The 16,533-nt window shown below is 45.5% G+C and overlaps 2 protein-coding genes across 2 annotated transcripts in view; both read left to right on the top strand.

The window, feature by feature from the left end:
* The window catches only part of LOC128755354 (tripartite motif-containing protein 16-like), a 52,025-nt gene that overhangs the window by 1,185 nt on the left and 34,307 nt on the right, over positions 1-16,533 (top strand). The gene's annotated exons all lie outside the window — the stretch shown is intronic.
* Positions 15,779-16,533, top strand: part of LOC128755352 (enhancer of polycomb homolog 1-like) — a 28,490-nt gene continuing 27,735 nt past the window's right edge. Inside the window, exon 1 of the mRNA XM_053858687.1 lies at positions 15,779-16,041. The gene's annotated coding sequence lies outside the window, so the exon portion shown is untranslated. The remainder of the gene's footprint in view (positions 16,042-16,533) is intronic.

Below are 16,533 nucleotides of genomic sequence, written 5' to 3'. Positions count from 1 at the left end.
GATATGATGCTAGCTGTAGCTCCTTCTACTGCCACCATTGTCTCTTCACTCCAAAGATGACAACAACCTTAATCTAATCCAGACACTTGAGGAAGGAAGATACTTGCTTTCCACTCACAGAACACGGTAAGACAAAACGGCACGGGCTGATCCAGAGCAAGTTCGCGTCAGAAGAATCGCAACGTTCCAGATGATTCCCTGCTCCTCCCACTCCATGCTCCATGAGTCTCTCATGGTCAGCTGAAGTGAAGCTTTTTTTAGATCTATATAAAGACGCGCCGTTCGCCCACACAAGGTCTCCGCCTCCAGCAGCACCACTGACCGGGTTCAAGGTCAAGTGTGCAGCATCGCAGGGAGGAGCTTCAGTGGCAGACAGGAGGAATCTAGATCAGCTTTGCTCCATGTATTCAAGCAATGTGTCCAGTTCTGAAGTCGTGTTTCTCCTCAGAGCATCACAAGCAGCGCAGCATGGTGGTGACCTCTCCGCCTCACACCCCTGGGAGCTGGGATGGACTGCACCACCCTTCAGAAAATATTCCCCGAACTTCAGCGTGTGTAATCGTTCCTTAATTTTTTTAATTTTTTTTCACTCAAAATATGCAGAGGAAAAAAACCACTTGAACTGAAGTGTCTCATTCAACTCAAACTGTAATGAATTTGAGAAACACTAGCTTTAGAAAAACCCAAAATTGCTTTGGTGGCTGGGGGAAAAACAAGCTTGAGAAAAAAAAGATTTTGTCACAATAAATCAACATCTGCAACAGTTATATTACTTGAAAAGATGACTCTTAAAAAGCTACTTAGTTGACAAATCTGTTAAAGAATGGTCATCAACTACTCCAAGAAAAGCTGTGAGTATTTACACCAGGAAGAATGAGATAAAAGTTATCATTAAAACATCCATTTAAATCGTGAAAACATTAAAAATCATTTTAAAAAGAGAATTAAAATCATTTTCATTAAGTTTTGTTAATTTGTTAAGTTGCAAAAAGAAGAAGACAGAATTTTAAATCTTGGCAGTTACGACAACACAACGAGTAAATACATTGATGTAAATATTTTTATTAAACACATCTACTGTTACTATTACATCTACTATTATAATAATAGCAATAAGTGAAAAAAACAGGTTTCAAGAAATCAATTAATTGAATTTATTTTTTTCAAACATTAAAATAGTCTATCAGGAAGTTATTTCCATTGGAGCATTTAATTTTTTTTTATATTTTTATTTTATATAATTTTCTTATTATCGGACATTAGATAGTGTATATTATGTAATATGTATGAATGTAATATCTTCTTTCAACAAAGATGAAATTCACAGTGGATTCATTGATTTTATTATTATTAACCCATTGTTTAAGGCAGCAAAACACACAATAGTTAAACTGACATACAAATGAGTTAAAGACAGGTACAATTTAAGGAGGCTGTCCCAAGTGCGCTCAGTCTGGACTTAATGTCATGCAATGAAATAAATTCCAGCACGTTCCATGTCGAGGGGGCGGCGAACACAAGAGCCTTCTGTCCCAGTCCAAGGGCAAAAGGAACAGATCACACCGAAGAGACAGCACTCCTCTGTGTGTCTGGGTCTCACTTATAAGAGGGCAGTCATGGCCTTGTCAATAAAAGTGTTGCTATAGGTCGACCTCCTGGGGTGCAGAGGGCGCTGTCCCCCTCCAGAACACAGCTCACGACGGTGGGTCAGGGCCCTGCAGTCTGACAGACGGAATCACTCCTATTCAGACATTGAGATGAAGCATTCAAATACGACAGTTGACACCGACAAGGCCTTTATTTAACCTCAAAAGAAGAACCGTTTGGAAAAAGGAAGCCTGGTTTTATTCTTTCACATAAGAATGGTGTTGAGAGTTATTCATAAATGCATATTTGAAAGCGAGAGCTCCAACATCGAGGGTTGTTGGCGCCGCTTTCGGGGATCAAAGTGGGTGAATCGGCGAGTGGGAGTTGGTGTCCCTGTGTGAGCGTCTCACTCGGAGCATGGAACCATTCTTCACTGGCTGTTTGCTTTTACTTCTTCCGGGATCCTCGGGAGGCACATTCGCGCCGTGGCCCGCCTGGGAGCCGCTCACCACAATCATAATCTTGGCGCTGACCACTGAGCTGGACCGCCGCCACTTATTAAGCGCTTTGCTCAAGGACGAGTGGAGAGTTCATCCCGCAGGCGCTAAATCACCACTTAAAAGTTTTCGACATCACAATCCCATCTGCTGGTGAGACAGCGCCCCCTGCCAGCGGCGGAGACGGAGGTGAAGTGAGGATGCCCGGCAGGGGGTCGGCTGCTCGGCAGACACTGGTGTGGGTGGGTGAGACTTCAGACAATGGAGCTGTTTGAAAATCCCCAACAAGCCGTGGGAAGACTCTGCAGCGCTCAAGATGGAGGATGCGAGAGTCGTAACGCCACCAAGAGGAGCAGTGAGAAGACCCTCGCCGATATTCAGTTCTGCTGCCTTTAACTGGACTGTTTGTGTTCCTGAAGATGTAAAGAGGAAGCTCAGACGCCGAGGACGCATCATGGTAGTTCTGAGATCATAGAAGAGGATGGGACATTTTGGACACCCAAGAAAACCATGGGAGCAGGAGAATGGAAAGCAAAAAATACTCTCAAAAGCAATGTTTTTTTCCCATATAAATTCCAAAATAAAAACACAAAAAAAAAGCCATCGGGGAAACAACAGTTTTATTGAAAACAGAATTTGAATTTAGATGTTTAGAAAGAAAAAATAAGAACAGTTGATGGAAATGATAAAATAAATTAAAAAAAAACTTAGAAATGATGTGAGGTTCCATTGAATTAGTTTAGTATTAGTCCAAATAGCTTACAGTAGACAGTGCCACCAAATCAGGACACTGTTTCATGAAACCTCATCTACGCTTCAATACTGTGTCATGAAGCCTCATCTACCCTTCAACACTGTGTCATGAAACCTCATCTACCCTTCAATACTGTGTCATGAAACCTCATCTACCCTTCAATACTGAGTCATGAAACCTCATCGACCCTTCAATACTGTGTCATGAAACCTCATCGACCCTTCAATACTGTGTCATGAAACCTCATCTACCCTTCAATACTGTGTCATGAAACCTCATCGACCCTTCAATACTGTGTCATGAAACCTCATCGACCCATTAATATAAAGCAGTGTGTCATCGCGCTTTCTGAAGTTCCAGCAAAATAAGTAAACATTGTGGTTCAACTTGGATTTTAAGAAAAGAAGCTGTCGGTCACTGTTTTAGAAAACACTCCTAACTGGAAAAAAAAGTCAGCTGCAGTGGCGCCTGTCATGAGGACTGTAATGAACGAGTATTGATCAGCCGGGTTGACGAGGTTTCATGAAGCAGTGTAGTCCTGCTCCAGGGGCCACTGGGTGGCGCTCTTGTCGCTCTCTAATCCTAAAACAACTTGGAATGAAACCTCACACCATGTTTACTTGTGAGAGCACCTCCCACTGAGCTCTGACAATGAGGCCATTGTTTCCTGAAGCTTCACGAGTGCATCAACGTGCTGGTGAAACCACACATGAATCGCGGGCCACACCTTCCTTTTTTTTGCTGGCCTTACAGAGAAGTTTTAAATCAACACTCTGGCTGCCTCCCACCGGCACCAACAAGCCACGCTCAGAATGCTGATGCAGGCAGCACGAGTCGATAGCAGAGTGTGAGTCTTGAATGACAATGTGTGTGTGTTCACAAGCAGAGAAATATTCATCCTCAGAAATGAGGGGGAACCACATGAAGGATGACGGCTTGTTGGAGCAATTCCTGTGCGTCCCAGGTGACGCCATCTGATGACATCATACTGTGCGTTTCACTCACTGGCATTTAACCTTCAAGTTCATGTATTGAAATGAATTGCTCAAGGTGAAGCACTCAAAACTAACAAGGTGAACCTTGTGAACGGGATCTGCTCCAGCCATGTGTTGATTCAACAGGAAGTAGCCAAATGTTGCTCAACCAGGAAGAAGCTGAATGTACAGGAAGTAGAGAATTGCTGCAGGCTGTAGCTGAATATCCACAAGAGAAGCCAGTTGCTACCTAAAGAGGAAGTAGCCAGATGTTGGAAATAGCTAACCGTTGCCTGAAGAGCAAATAGCTAAAGGTCGATTGAACAGGAAGTAGCCATGTGTTGACTATACAGGAAGTAGTCAAACGTTGTTCAAACAGGAAGTAGCTTGCTCTTGCCTAAACAGGAATTAGCAGATTTTTTTAACAAATAGGAAGTAGCCATGTGTTGACTATACAGGAAGTAACAAAATGTTGTTCAAACAAGAAGTAGCAAAAATGTCACTCGAACAGGAAGCAGCCGAATGGCATCCAAACGAGAACTAGCTGAAGGTGGACAGAACAGGAACTAGCCATGTGTTGATTATACCGGAGGTAGTCAAACGTTGTTCAAACAGGAAGTAGCTAGCTCTTGCCTAAACAGGAATTAGCAGATTTTTTTATCAAACAGGAAGAAGCCGAGAAATAGCTGAATGCCGACTGAACAGGAAGTCGCCATACGTGGAATATACAGGAAGTCACCAAATGTTGCTCAAACAGGAAGTAGATGACTGTTCCATGAAAAGGAATTAACTGTTTTGTTTTTTTGTTTTTTTATGTAAAGGAAGTCGCCAACAGCGGCTCAAACAGGAAGTAGACAAATGCTGTTGGGACAGGATGTAGGCGCATTTCACTACAAACAGGAAGTCACCAAATGTTGCTCAAACAGGAAGCAGCCATCTGCTGACTCAACAGGAAGTAGCCCAATGTCCTCCGAACACGTAGAAGCCTAGTGCGGTCTGAACAGGAAGCATTGTTTATTTTGTTTGAACTCTCCAGTCAGACTGAATCCACATTATTGGCCAGCGCGCTTCCTCGACGGCTGACTCAGAAAAGACATCCGCAGCGGTTTAGCTAATCCTCTGAACCCTGACTCGCTGTGCTCCTCACACTCACTGTGCAGCTTCAAATCCACTTCCGTAACATCACCAGCAGGTCACAGCAGCAGACGGTCCGCCATCCTCTGGGCCGCCGGCTAAACGCAGAGCAAACACAAGTATCTGCTGGATATTAAAGATCATAAGTCTCCTGCTCTTTTTTTTTCCCTTCGTCTCTCTGCTTGTTTTGGAATTAAGACCTGATCTCTCCTCGGAGCCACAAGTCGGTGATTTAAAGGTCAAAAGTGACAAGAGGAGAAGCTGCTGACAGCGGAAGCCCGGTGGGAAGCAACTGGAGTGTTTGTCCGGTAATCCCAGCCTGGGCGCTCATCGCTCAATCTCACCTGGGTGTGTGTGTGTGTGTGTGTGTGTGTGTGTGTGTGTGTGTGTGTGCAGCCATTCATTCCTATTAGAGGCCTGACCTCGCAGCGCTGTGATGAGTGGATTGATGACCGCCCCAGGTGATGATGATGATGATGGTGATGATGATGCAGGTGTTGCAGCGCTCTAAACAGTTTATATCTATTCTGAGGAAATGGCAAATCTGTCTGGAGGATGGATGGAGCGAAGAGGCAGGAGGAATATCGAGGAGGAGGGAGATAAAGGACAGCAGGAGCACAGCTTAACTACTGACACACACACACACACACACACACACACAGCAACATGTTTGTTTTGGTCTGAATGCATTCTGTGGAGGCGACCGTCGTCTTGAAAGACAAAAACATGATCATGACACATCACCAGATGAAGGAAAAAGTCAACAGAAGAAAAGAGTCTTTTGCATCCAGTTCTCTGTATTGTGTCTCTTTGTTCATAAAATGAAACCACATGATTCGGTTGATTTTTTCACTGATTCATATCGAGAAAAAGAATAAATCAGAAAAAAAAATACATGGGCAATTTAAAAAAATGGAAAAGTAGCTCTGTAACTCAAAAGTAAAATTAGAAAAAAATGTAAACAACCATCATAAAATTGGAATAAAGATTAAAACAGAAATAAAAGTCGAGTTGAAAAGCATTTCAATGGATCAAAATGCATATAAAACTGAGACTGCGGAAAAATATGCCAGTATCATAATTATTATTAATCATAATAGTAATAATAATAATATGGAGAGGAAAAACCGAGACTAAATCTGTAGCTGAATCAAAAAAATAAACATTAAAATCAATAGAAATACATTATTAAAATGAGAATAAAACAGAAGAAAATGTAATTGTAGCATCATCATGTGACACCACTGTGGAACTAGGACTGAGAATGACGACATATGTGGACATAAAAAAGCAGACCACTGTGACCTCCATCCATGAGGTGATGTGATCCTCTCCGCCAGCAGTAAATCGCACGAGCACCGCTGCTCATATGCCACACAGATTAGCTGGTTAGCAGGGGGCTAACACCCTCCTGCTGGGGGAACATTAGTTCCACGGGAGGTTCTCCTCACACACTCCTGCGTGTCGCCATGGAGACGGCCTCTGGACAGGTGATGTGGCTCCGTGATGGATTCCTCAGAGAGGACAAGTCCAAGATGCTGGGAGTGCATATCTGTGACGCAACTCTGTGCTGTCAGTGGTGTGGTGCGCGAGTGTTTGGACACAGATTGTCATGGTTCTGTCCTTCACATGGTCTTGTTCCACCTCCTGCTCTGCAAGTTGTCTCCAAACTTCTCCACGTCCCTCTGATCTTCTCCTTTCTCCGAATGACAACCTCAATAGGTCACTAACTCTCCTGACTCTGACTCCTGAGTCTCAAAACACTGGTGATGTGGAGATGAGGTATCATGAAACAGTGTCCTAATTTTCAGAGAGCACTAGATGGCGCTCTTGGTTTACAAATGATGTGAGGTTCCTTTGAATGGAAATAAAAAAAACACCCTAAAAAGAAATTTATTATACAGTTGACTAGTTTTTTCCCAAATAAATTCCAAAATAAAAACACAAAAACATCAACAGTCAACATCAGGGAAACGGCAGTTTAATTGAGTCTCTGAGTACCCTTCAATACTGTGTCATGAAACCTCATCTACCCTTCAATACTGTGTCATGAAACCTCATCTACCCTTCAATACTGTGTCATGAAGCCTCATCTACCCTTCAATACTGTGTCATGAAACCTCATCTACCCTTCAATACTGTGTCATGAAGCCTCATCTACCCTTCAGTACTGTGTCATGAAACCTCATCTACACTTCAATACTGTGTCATGAAGCCTCACCTAACCTAAAATACTGTGTCATGAAACCTCACCCACCCTCCAATACTGTGTCATGAAACCTCATCTACCCTTCAATACTGTGTCATGAAAGCTCATCCACCCTCCAATACTGTGTCATGAAACCTCATCTACCCTTCAATACTGTGTCATGAAACTTCATCTACCCTTCAATACTGTGTCATGAAACCTCATCTACCCTTCAATACTGTGTCATGAAGCCTCACCTACTCTTCAATACTGTGTCATGAAGCCTCATCTACCCTTCAATACTGTGTCATGAAACCTCATCTACCCTTCAATACTGTGTCATGAAACTTCATCTACCCTTCAATACTGTGTCATGAAACCTCATCACCATTTAATAGTGTGTCATGAAGCCTCATTGACCCTTCACGATCACTCTCCTCTTCACCTCCCTCATTTCTGTCCATCACTGGGATGAGTGGTCCTCTCTAATCTTCTCCTGCCGATGGCCAATGTGCAGCAGCCAAGCCAACACTGTACACACAGACCTGTAGGTGGCAGGAAAGAGATTCTGTACGATCCTAGTTTCCCGACTGCTTTACTGAAGAAGCGAGCTATGAAGGACCTCCATCCACCAGGAGGTGTGAGTGGAGAGGAAGTTTTAAGAGGATTCGTCCCGCTGGTCAAGCCTCTTGACTTTCTGGTCACTTTAAACGGGAGCAGCAGATGTCCGCGCCACACGCCTCTTTTGACACTCCAAACTTCCCGCTGACTGTTTTCAGGAGCAGCGCGCCTCTGAAATAGAAGCCGAGGCAGAAAATGGAAGTCAGGACTGAGACACCGCTATCAGGCTGAAGTTTTTAGCCCCCGCTGGGCTGCGATCCAGCGGACTGTGGGAGGAAATGTTCTGAGCTCCACTCAGCTGGACTGTGGACCGGCATCGCAGCGTCAGCGCCGCCCTCTTCACCGCTTCACAGGTGTATTCAAGTGTTGAGAGCTGCAGACTTTGGCTTTTTCCATTTGGTCCTGTGAGGAGAGAAAGGCTCTTTTCACTACCTTTGTCATTCAGTCCTTCAGGTTTAAAATGATCCAAGACAAAAAGGATGAATGTCAGTTCACGTCTTACTGAAGAAGAAGAGACGGTTATAAGATAAAGACGAGTTCCGGTGATCCTGAGGAGAAAGGTTCAAAGGTCATCCATACTCCTCATTTTCAGAGGCCACCAGATGGCGCTGTCTGCTGTAAAATCTTTGGCCTTGAACAACTTCTTCAATGAAACCTCACATGACTTCTAAACCAAGAGCGCCCTCTTGTGGACTCTGAAAATTATTACACTGTTTCATCTACCCCGAAACACGGTGTCGTGATGCCTCACCTACCCATCACGGTGATGTGAACATCAATCTCATTAAAGTGCAGACGAACGTGGCTTAAAAAAGGTTGAGAAATTCTGAGCTACGAAAGAAGAAATTACAACTCAGAGTGACAACGTTTTAAGAAGCACCAATAACAGAGTTCCACTTCTGTCGCCAGAGTATAAAGATATGGGGCTGAAAGTATGGCAGCCCAGACGTGACAGTTCCAGAAACCATTCCAACTGTTACTGTTTTCATTTTCCTAATTCCAATAGATACTTATGTGATAATACTTCGTTTATCGTTTATCGTTTGCTTCTTTTACAGCCCACTTTTGTTTTCCCTTCCTCCTCATCATCACTAACACAGCATGAGTGTGAATCCACGAGTCTGACTTGGTCGATCCTCCTTTGATCTGGACGATCTGCTCCGAGCTCTTTCATTACAGCGCAGGTCCGAGTCAGAGTACCGCAGTGCTCTCAGCCCACGACGGGCGTGGCAGCTCGGTGGCTGCTATGGAAACTGCCGGCTGGCCACAGGGAGTTTCTCTTCTCGCTTCCACCGCAGAGATGGGGGAGAGAGGCGACCGAACAAATCCTCCTGTCAGCCACTGTCAGTCACCGGCGATGGATGCGGGGATTTGTCTGTGCGACGCTGCTGCAGGGAGAGTCTGGCGGTGAGGGTGTCCAAGCGCTCGGAGCAGAACATCTGCACTCCCAATATCTTCTCCCATTTGCTTCATTCCTTCTTGTTTCCGAAACCTGGTAGTCATTATGGGTTCCCAAGTTATTCATTCATTCATCGGCTTCCTTCATGTGGAGTGAAGGATCCAGTCCCAGCTACATAGGGTGAGAGGCAGCCGATGGTCAGGCATTCACACTCACCTGCAATGGCAGAGGTACCATACCAAATTAACAAAGATTAATAAGGAAAAACATAAAAACTAACAGTCAAAATGAGAAAATAATAGACTTTCGATAGACGACGCCACCTAGAGTTAATGGAAAAACCCACGATCATTACTGCAAAATAATCACAAGTCAATCAATATCACTATACAGTCTTTTTACTCACAGTAAAGTACAGTCAGAAACTGTAAACACGCACACACGCAGTCATATTTTTATGTTTTGTGGAGACCTCTCCTGGACATCACCCTTTCCCCAGCCTCTCCCCCTAAATTGTCATGTCCGCACTTTATTCCGTTCTGTTTTTATTGTTGCATTCCTTCCGCCTCCCTTCCTGTGCTTTTATTTTGTTACTCCCTGTTGTTTCCGTTTCCTGTCTTCCCTCCAACCTCACAGGCAAACGCAGCTGGCGCTCATCTCCTCATCATCCTTCCACGGATATATTCTCGCCGACGCCAGCTACGTTTGCCAGATGGTAGCTTCTAGTTCCACTCAGGTAAAGCCCTTCCAAGACTTCTGTGACCTCGCTCTTGTTCCTGACCGTTACCTTGCACTCTCAAATTCCTATTCAGCCGTAACTTTCGTTCAATCTCCATTCAGTCGGCGGGTGAGCTGTTATTTAAGTCTGACTTTTTAGTTATATATTTCTGTCAAGTTTAATCCTTGTGTGCGTGTGTGGGTTGGGTTCATTCCTCTGCCACCATGACATAAATCTAACCATCCAAAACACATGGCTAAACTTAACCAAGACTCTAAACCAAATTGAAATTGTAATGACCAAGTTATTCTGAAGTTTGAATCCTCAAATTCTCACCAAATCTTGTGGCAACCGGCAAAAGGGCCCCACAAATGGCAAAAGCTCCCATTTACCGTGGAATTCGGAGCTGGGAGTTCAGCGCATTCATTTGCTAGTGGCGCCGTTCGTCTACAACTTGAAGCGCAACCGTTTCTTCCAGTGCATTTTATTGCAAGACAACTTCTACGTCCTGTTTACACTCAGGGAAGCCATCGTGGATTATCACCTGATGAGAGTCCTACACGCAAGTCTGACAATAGGGAGTCTTTCCCCACGTGTCCCATGGAAATTTCCAATACCAAGAATAACTGGGGCGCACCATACAAACCTTGCTTTCCATGTGACCTTCTTGGCAGAGATGAGAGTCCAAAGTTGACCGTGAGAAAAAAGCAATTCACTGCTTTTGATTTCAGCAGACTTGACTTGTTCTGGCTGGTGTTCCGGTTTAGGTTTTGTGGCTGTTGATGGAGAACCCTGAGGCTCGGCTCATGTTCAGCTGTAATAACAATGGTGGATCTCAGAGGACAGTAATGACTGAACATCCTTCATCTGCTCTCAGCAGCGGTTGGCGGGAAGGTTAACATGTGCTGACGTCTGACGTGGTCCGCTCTGATCTGGCCGCGACCTCTGACTGTGAGACTTCAACACCTCACATTAATACATCACAGACGGCAGGAGTACTGTCGAGGCGTTAGCATGCATCACAAACACTACAGTCAGGAGTCATTCAGGTGCTTCAGTTGTGGAGAGCTACAGTCATAGTGCTGCCACACAGACATACTAGGCAGAAATACTGTGAAGAAACAAAAATAAAGACAGTGTACTTTGATCTTTGCTTTGAAAGGTCTTTTTTCTTTAAGCAAAAATCACAAAACCAGTGTCAGCGCCCCATCAACCACAAAAATGTCTCATTAAATACAAACAAAAAATATGTTGCTCTGCATCTTTAGAATTAGAAAGCTTTTGCGAAACAGTGTTCAGTAGGTGGCGCTGTTGGTTTGAAAACAATGTGTGGATTAGTTGAAGTAGTTCTTCAAAGCTGGAGGTGACAGAGCAAAGAGCGCCATCTAGTGGGCTCTGAACATCATGAAACCCATCAACCTGTCACTTGTGCTCTGCCATACAATATGTTGGAGTTTGGTATGTAACAGTGACTGATAGAGAGGTAGAGGCTTCATGACACAGTGTTGGAGGGGATATGAGGTTTCATGACACAGTGTTGGAGGGGACATGAGGTTTCATGAAACGGTGTCCTGATTTTCAGAGTCCACCAGATGGCACTGTCTGCTGTAAATGTTTCATGATGTAAAACCTCAGATCAGTTCTAAACCAAGTGCGCCATCTAGTGGGACACTGTTTCATCATCACTAGTGTGCAACATCGCGTCGTACTGGGACTTATTAAATCAACATCAAGACTTGTTTTGACTTCAGAATGAAATGGTAAAGTCGTTTCATAAATGATAAATAAGCTTAAACCATATAAGATATAGACACACGTCAGTGAATGAAAAGCACTTTACACTGGTTTTCTGTGACATTTCCCAGAGGGGTGTTTGTGGATTCTTGCTGGTTCATTATGAGTTAACAGCTCCACTCTGGCTTTGGAACGTCCCTTGACTCTTTTGTTGGAATCAAAGACAGAAACTGCCGTTGTCAGCTGGAGGAAATAAAGCTTAGCGGTGTCGAACTTATGATCTCGTGTTGACCTTGACGAGACACTGCTGAGGGGTAAATACCAGCAAGATGCCTGCAATGCTTTGGGAATTCTGCAAGAGAAAAGGCTGGCAGGGGGATTGATTGTGTGTTTGGAGAGAGCGCTTAGGAACTTGACATGGGTCTTTACTGCCCCCTGGAGGAACAGCGGTGCAGCACCGCCCTGGTTGAGATGAAGCAGGAGTCAACAAAGATTTCGTTTTGAAGTCCAGCTGGTTTGCTGTTGCAATCGTGCAGTGAATTCCTCAGCAGCAGTGAAACAGAGACCGCAGTTTCTTCGTCACAACACACAAAACCAAAAGTGGATTTTTCACCCTGGTCTTCCAGACTGCAGATGGCTGCTGATGACCTCGCAGGAACGGTTTGGTGAAACAATATTCATCATGGTGACGCCTCCTCCTCCTCCTCCCACTCCTCTCCTGCAGCCAGCAGGAGGAGCCGGAGAGAAAATGACTCCATATGCTTCCTCTGTGCAGCGTTCTCCTTCATCCTGAGAGGAGGGTGGTGGGGTGCAGGGGGTGGACTTAGGTAACACTCAAGCCCAGCGTCCCAACGCCTTCATCACATGAGGAGGAATGAGAATCCAACTGTTGCAGTCCCAGTCATCCGCTCTAATTCATCCTTTCATACGCTCAAAATGAGGTCACGCAGCTCGGAGCTGAGTGGATGTGAAACCCGGCGTCAAATATTGTATCAGCTGAATCATTTACAGGGCAACCCCAGGAGAGGGAGCAAATAAGAGACGAGTCAACATCACACACGGAAAAGTCCAGACAGTTTAATAGAAAACTGATTCAAGAGGAAAAGCGGTTGAGGCGCACCCAGAACTTTGGCCCTGAATCAACCCTCGTCGTGCGATAGCAGCTCCAGAAAATGTTAAATAGGCAGGCGGGGACCCGGTCAATCTGGACTGGCACGTCTTTTCACAACCAAAACCAAAAATATATATCATATATTGTTTGTGTAGTTACTATACGGGTTACACATCGATTAGCTCACGGAAGTCCATCCCCTGGTTCCACCAGACTTCCTCACCAAGAGCCCACTCCGAGGAAGAGGAGTACGATGAGTCCCACCCTGGAGAAGAGGAGTCACGCACCCTGGAGAAGAGGAGTTCGACCCTGGAGAAGAGGAGTCACGCGCCCTGGAGAAGAGGAGTTCGACCCTGGAGGAGTGGTGTCCCATCCTGGAGAAGAGGAGTCACGCGCCCTGGAGAAGAGGAGTTCGACCCTGGAGGAGTGGGGTCCCATCCTGGACCAGAAGTCCCACCTTTGAGAGGAAGAGGAACATGAACTCATCATAGAGGTCCCACCCTGAAGAAGAGGTGTCCCACCCTGGAGAAGAGGAGCCACGCACCCTGGAGGAGGCCGGCACCGGAGACGAGGAGTCTGGAAGTCCCACCTCTGAGAGGAAGAGGAACATGAGCTCATCATAGAGGTCCCACCCTGGAGAGGAGACCATCCCAGAATCTTTGTTGCTCACCATCCAGCTAGCTAGGTTGCTAGCATAATTGAATCATGAAGGTTAGTGATGGGTGGATGAGGTTTCATGACACAGTATTGGAGGCTTGATGAGGTTACATGAAAAAGTGACTTGATTTTCAGAGGCCACCAGATGGCGCTGTCTGCTGTAAAATGTTTGGATGGACACCTGTGCAACTCAGCTGTTGCCACAGAGCCATTAAAAACGTGGCTCTACTTATACTTCCTGGCAAAGTATCAGAATTAAGGCTTAAAGAAGTGCTCCTCTTGGCAGCAGGGAAATCACAACCTCCCACTCCAGATGAAGCTGGCTGACACTAAAAGAGTCACAAAGGCCTGTCTTTATTTTCAGACCAAAATGGGCCTGAAAGACTCTCAAACCTCTGTCTTTACTTTCATGGCGCTGGAGCTCTCTGTCCAAAGATCTTGAGACTTTGACAGTGAGCGGGCTTTGAAGAATAGATACTCGTCTCTTGAGTTTTGTTTCAGCCTGGCGACCAGTACATTTACACTGCAGCCAGTAGGTTGTGGGTTTGATTCCATCTCAAGGTAGCAGTGTTTCAAAACAGCTGTTTTGTCAAGTACTTTTTTTTTCCACTCACACAACCCTGATGCAGCTGTAGTGTAGCTAGCCACCCAACCTTATTTCAAAGTCCAACGTTTTGGGAGCTGGAAGGCCTCTTTGGAATTTGGCTCATATTAGAGGGCTGCCAGAACTTCCCCCATCTACTGGTAGATTATTGAGGACCAGTTTCCTAATAACTTTGCAAGAAATTTATTTTTTATATGAAATACCAAATATCCCAATTATTTAGAAATAAAAACTAGAACCCGTACAGTACAGTTCATAACAGTTCATATCGGGTATACCAGTTTTTTCATTCAATGTATATATTATTAATGCATATAATGTATTTACCGGTGTCACCGGTTCTGTTCATTACTTTAATGGACAGAATTTCTAGGCGCAGGGGTCGGTGGGGAACCACAGAATTTCATCTCTGCTATTTGCGGACGATGTTGTTCTGCTGGCCTCATTGGACCGGGACCTTCAGCATGCACTGGGGCGGTTTGCAGCCGAGTGTGAAGCGGCTGGGATGAGGATCAACACCTCCAAGTCTCCAAGAGGCCATGGTTCTCGACCGGAATAAGGTGGTTTGCTCTCTCCAGGTCGGTGGAGAGTTCTTGCTCCAAGTGGTGGAGTTTAAGTATCTCTGGGTCTTGATCTCCAGTGAGGGAAAAGGGGAGCGTGAGATTGATAGACGGGTTGGTTCAGCGGCAGCAGTGATGCGGTCGCTGTATCGGACCGTCGTGGTGAAGAGGGAGCTGAGTCACAAGACGAAGCTCTGGATTTACCGATCCATCTACATTCCCACCCTCAACTATGGTCACCAGCTTTGGGTCATGACCGAAAGGATGAGGTCGCCGATACAAGCGGCTGAAATGAGTTTCTTCTGCAGGGTGGCCGGGCGCACCCTTAGAGATAGGGTGAGGAGTTGGGTCATCCGGGAGGAGCTCGGGGTGGAGCCGCTGCTCCTCCACATGGAGAGGAACCAGCTGAGGTGGCTCGGGCATCTGATCCAGATGCCCCCTGGACACCTCCCTGGGGAGGTGTTCCGGGCATGTCCTATCAGGAGGAGACCCCGGGGAAGACCCAGGACTCGCTGGAGAGATGATGTCTCCGGTCTGGCTTGGGAATGCCTCGGGATCCCCTGGGAAGAGCTGGAGGTGGTTTGTGGGGATCGGGAAGTTTGGGCTTCCTTGCTCCGAATGCTGCCTCCGCGACCCGACCCCGGATAAGCGGCTGAAGAAGGTGAAGGTGATAATGTATTTATTATATTCAGGTTCAACATATTAATATGAAAATAAGGGTTTGTCAGACTGCCTCAGAAGTATCAAATGTAGAAGAAAAAAGAAGAGAGAAAGAAATAGATTGAAAGTTATAGTGAAGAGTACTAAGTGAAGAGATTGAAAAAAGAAAAAGAAATGAGAACGATAAAAGTCATTATCTACACAATTCAAAAACAAAAAGGGGCTTTATTAGAAGAAGAGGTGAGTTGAGCACTATGGGTGTGAATAGTTAGAAGAATAAATCATGAGGAAATGAACTGAAGTGTCTTCAAATAAAGCTGACATTTCATACAACAAAGAAAACCTTGCGTTCAAGAAATGAAACAGAATGGTGTCTAAACTTTGAGATTGTCTTCGGATACATTTGTTTTTTTGTGTGTTCTATTTTTCAAACATGTAAAGTCATAGTCGTCCATCAGGAAACATTAAAACCACCTCACGTGAGAAAGTGAACACGACTGGCTGAAAGTGGGAGGGGTCATGCGCTTGGTGGCGTTCAGGGTCCAATCAGAATCCTCCCTGAAAGTCGCTGCCACACAGTTTGTTGGATGTTTTTCTTCTCTGGGGGCGAAGTAACCTTTGACAACTGCCCAAGTTTACCGAGGCAGTTTGGATTACATGTCCTTACACCGAACCTGCCTGCTGCAGCAACACCACAGCGCGTTTCTCTCGCCAAAACTTTCACTTCCCTCCTGCCGGATTCGCGATCCTTAAAAGGCTCCGAGGCGTCTTGAAGCAGGCAGCTAACCAGCATTAGCAGAGGCTACCAGGCTATCGTCCTCCGCCTCCTCCCCGTGGCTGAAGGTAACTTCTCTCCCGTCCCGTTTAGAAGCGCCCATCGACTCCTATGCCTCCAACCAGTCCTTCACTTCCCCGTTCACTGAGTTCACGCGTGACAGAAAACTGTTGCAGAAGTGTTAGTGGCGCAGGGCTAGGCTAGCGTTAGCAGCTAGCGTCGGGGTCGCTGTTGCGTGTGCAAACACAGCTGTGTCTGATTAAGTGGCTGCAAACACATTTCACGTCAAGTGGAAGCTTTTGTTTGACTAGTCGTCGCGGAACGCTCTTGTAGTCGTGTAGTTTTGTGATCTGCTCATTGTCTTGACCCCCTTCTCCTCCTAGCCAAGTATTGTTTTTGTCTGTAAAGTGTTTCGCACGGGTGTCTGTCAGCCAAACTTTGATTCTGATATGGACCCGTGTAGCCTACTACATGTAAATGTACAACACCGCCAGTCGTAGTCTCCCTCTGGCTGTAAACGCCCTACATATCTGTCTGCCTTGCGTGCCAGGCTTTTGTTG

Source organism: Synchiropus splendidus, chromosome 3 (genome assembly GCF_027744825.2).
Source record: "Synchiropus splendidus isolate RoL2022-P1 chromosome 3, RoL_Sspl_1.0, whole genome shotgun sequence".
Classification (NCBI taxonomy): Eukaryota; Metazoa; Chordata; class Actinopteri; order Syngnathiformes; family Callionymidae; genus Synchiropus; species Synchiropus splendidus.
The sequence above is the reverse complement of the archived record's forward strand: the minus strand, read 5'-3'. Positions and strand labels throughout refer to the sequence as shown.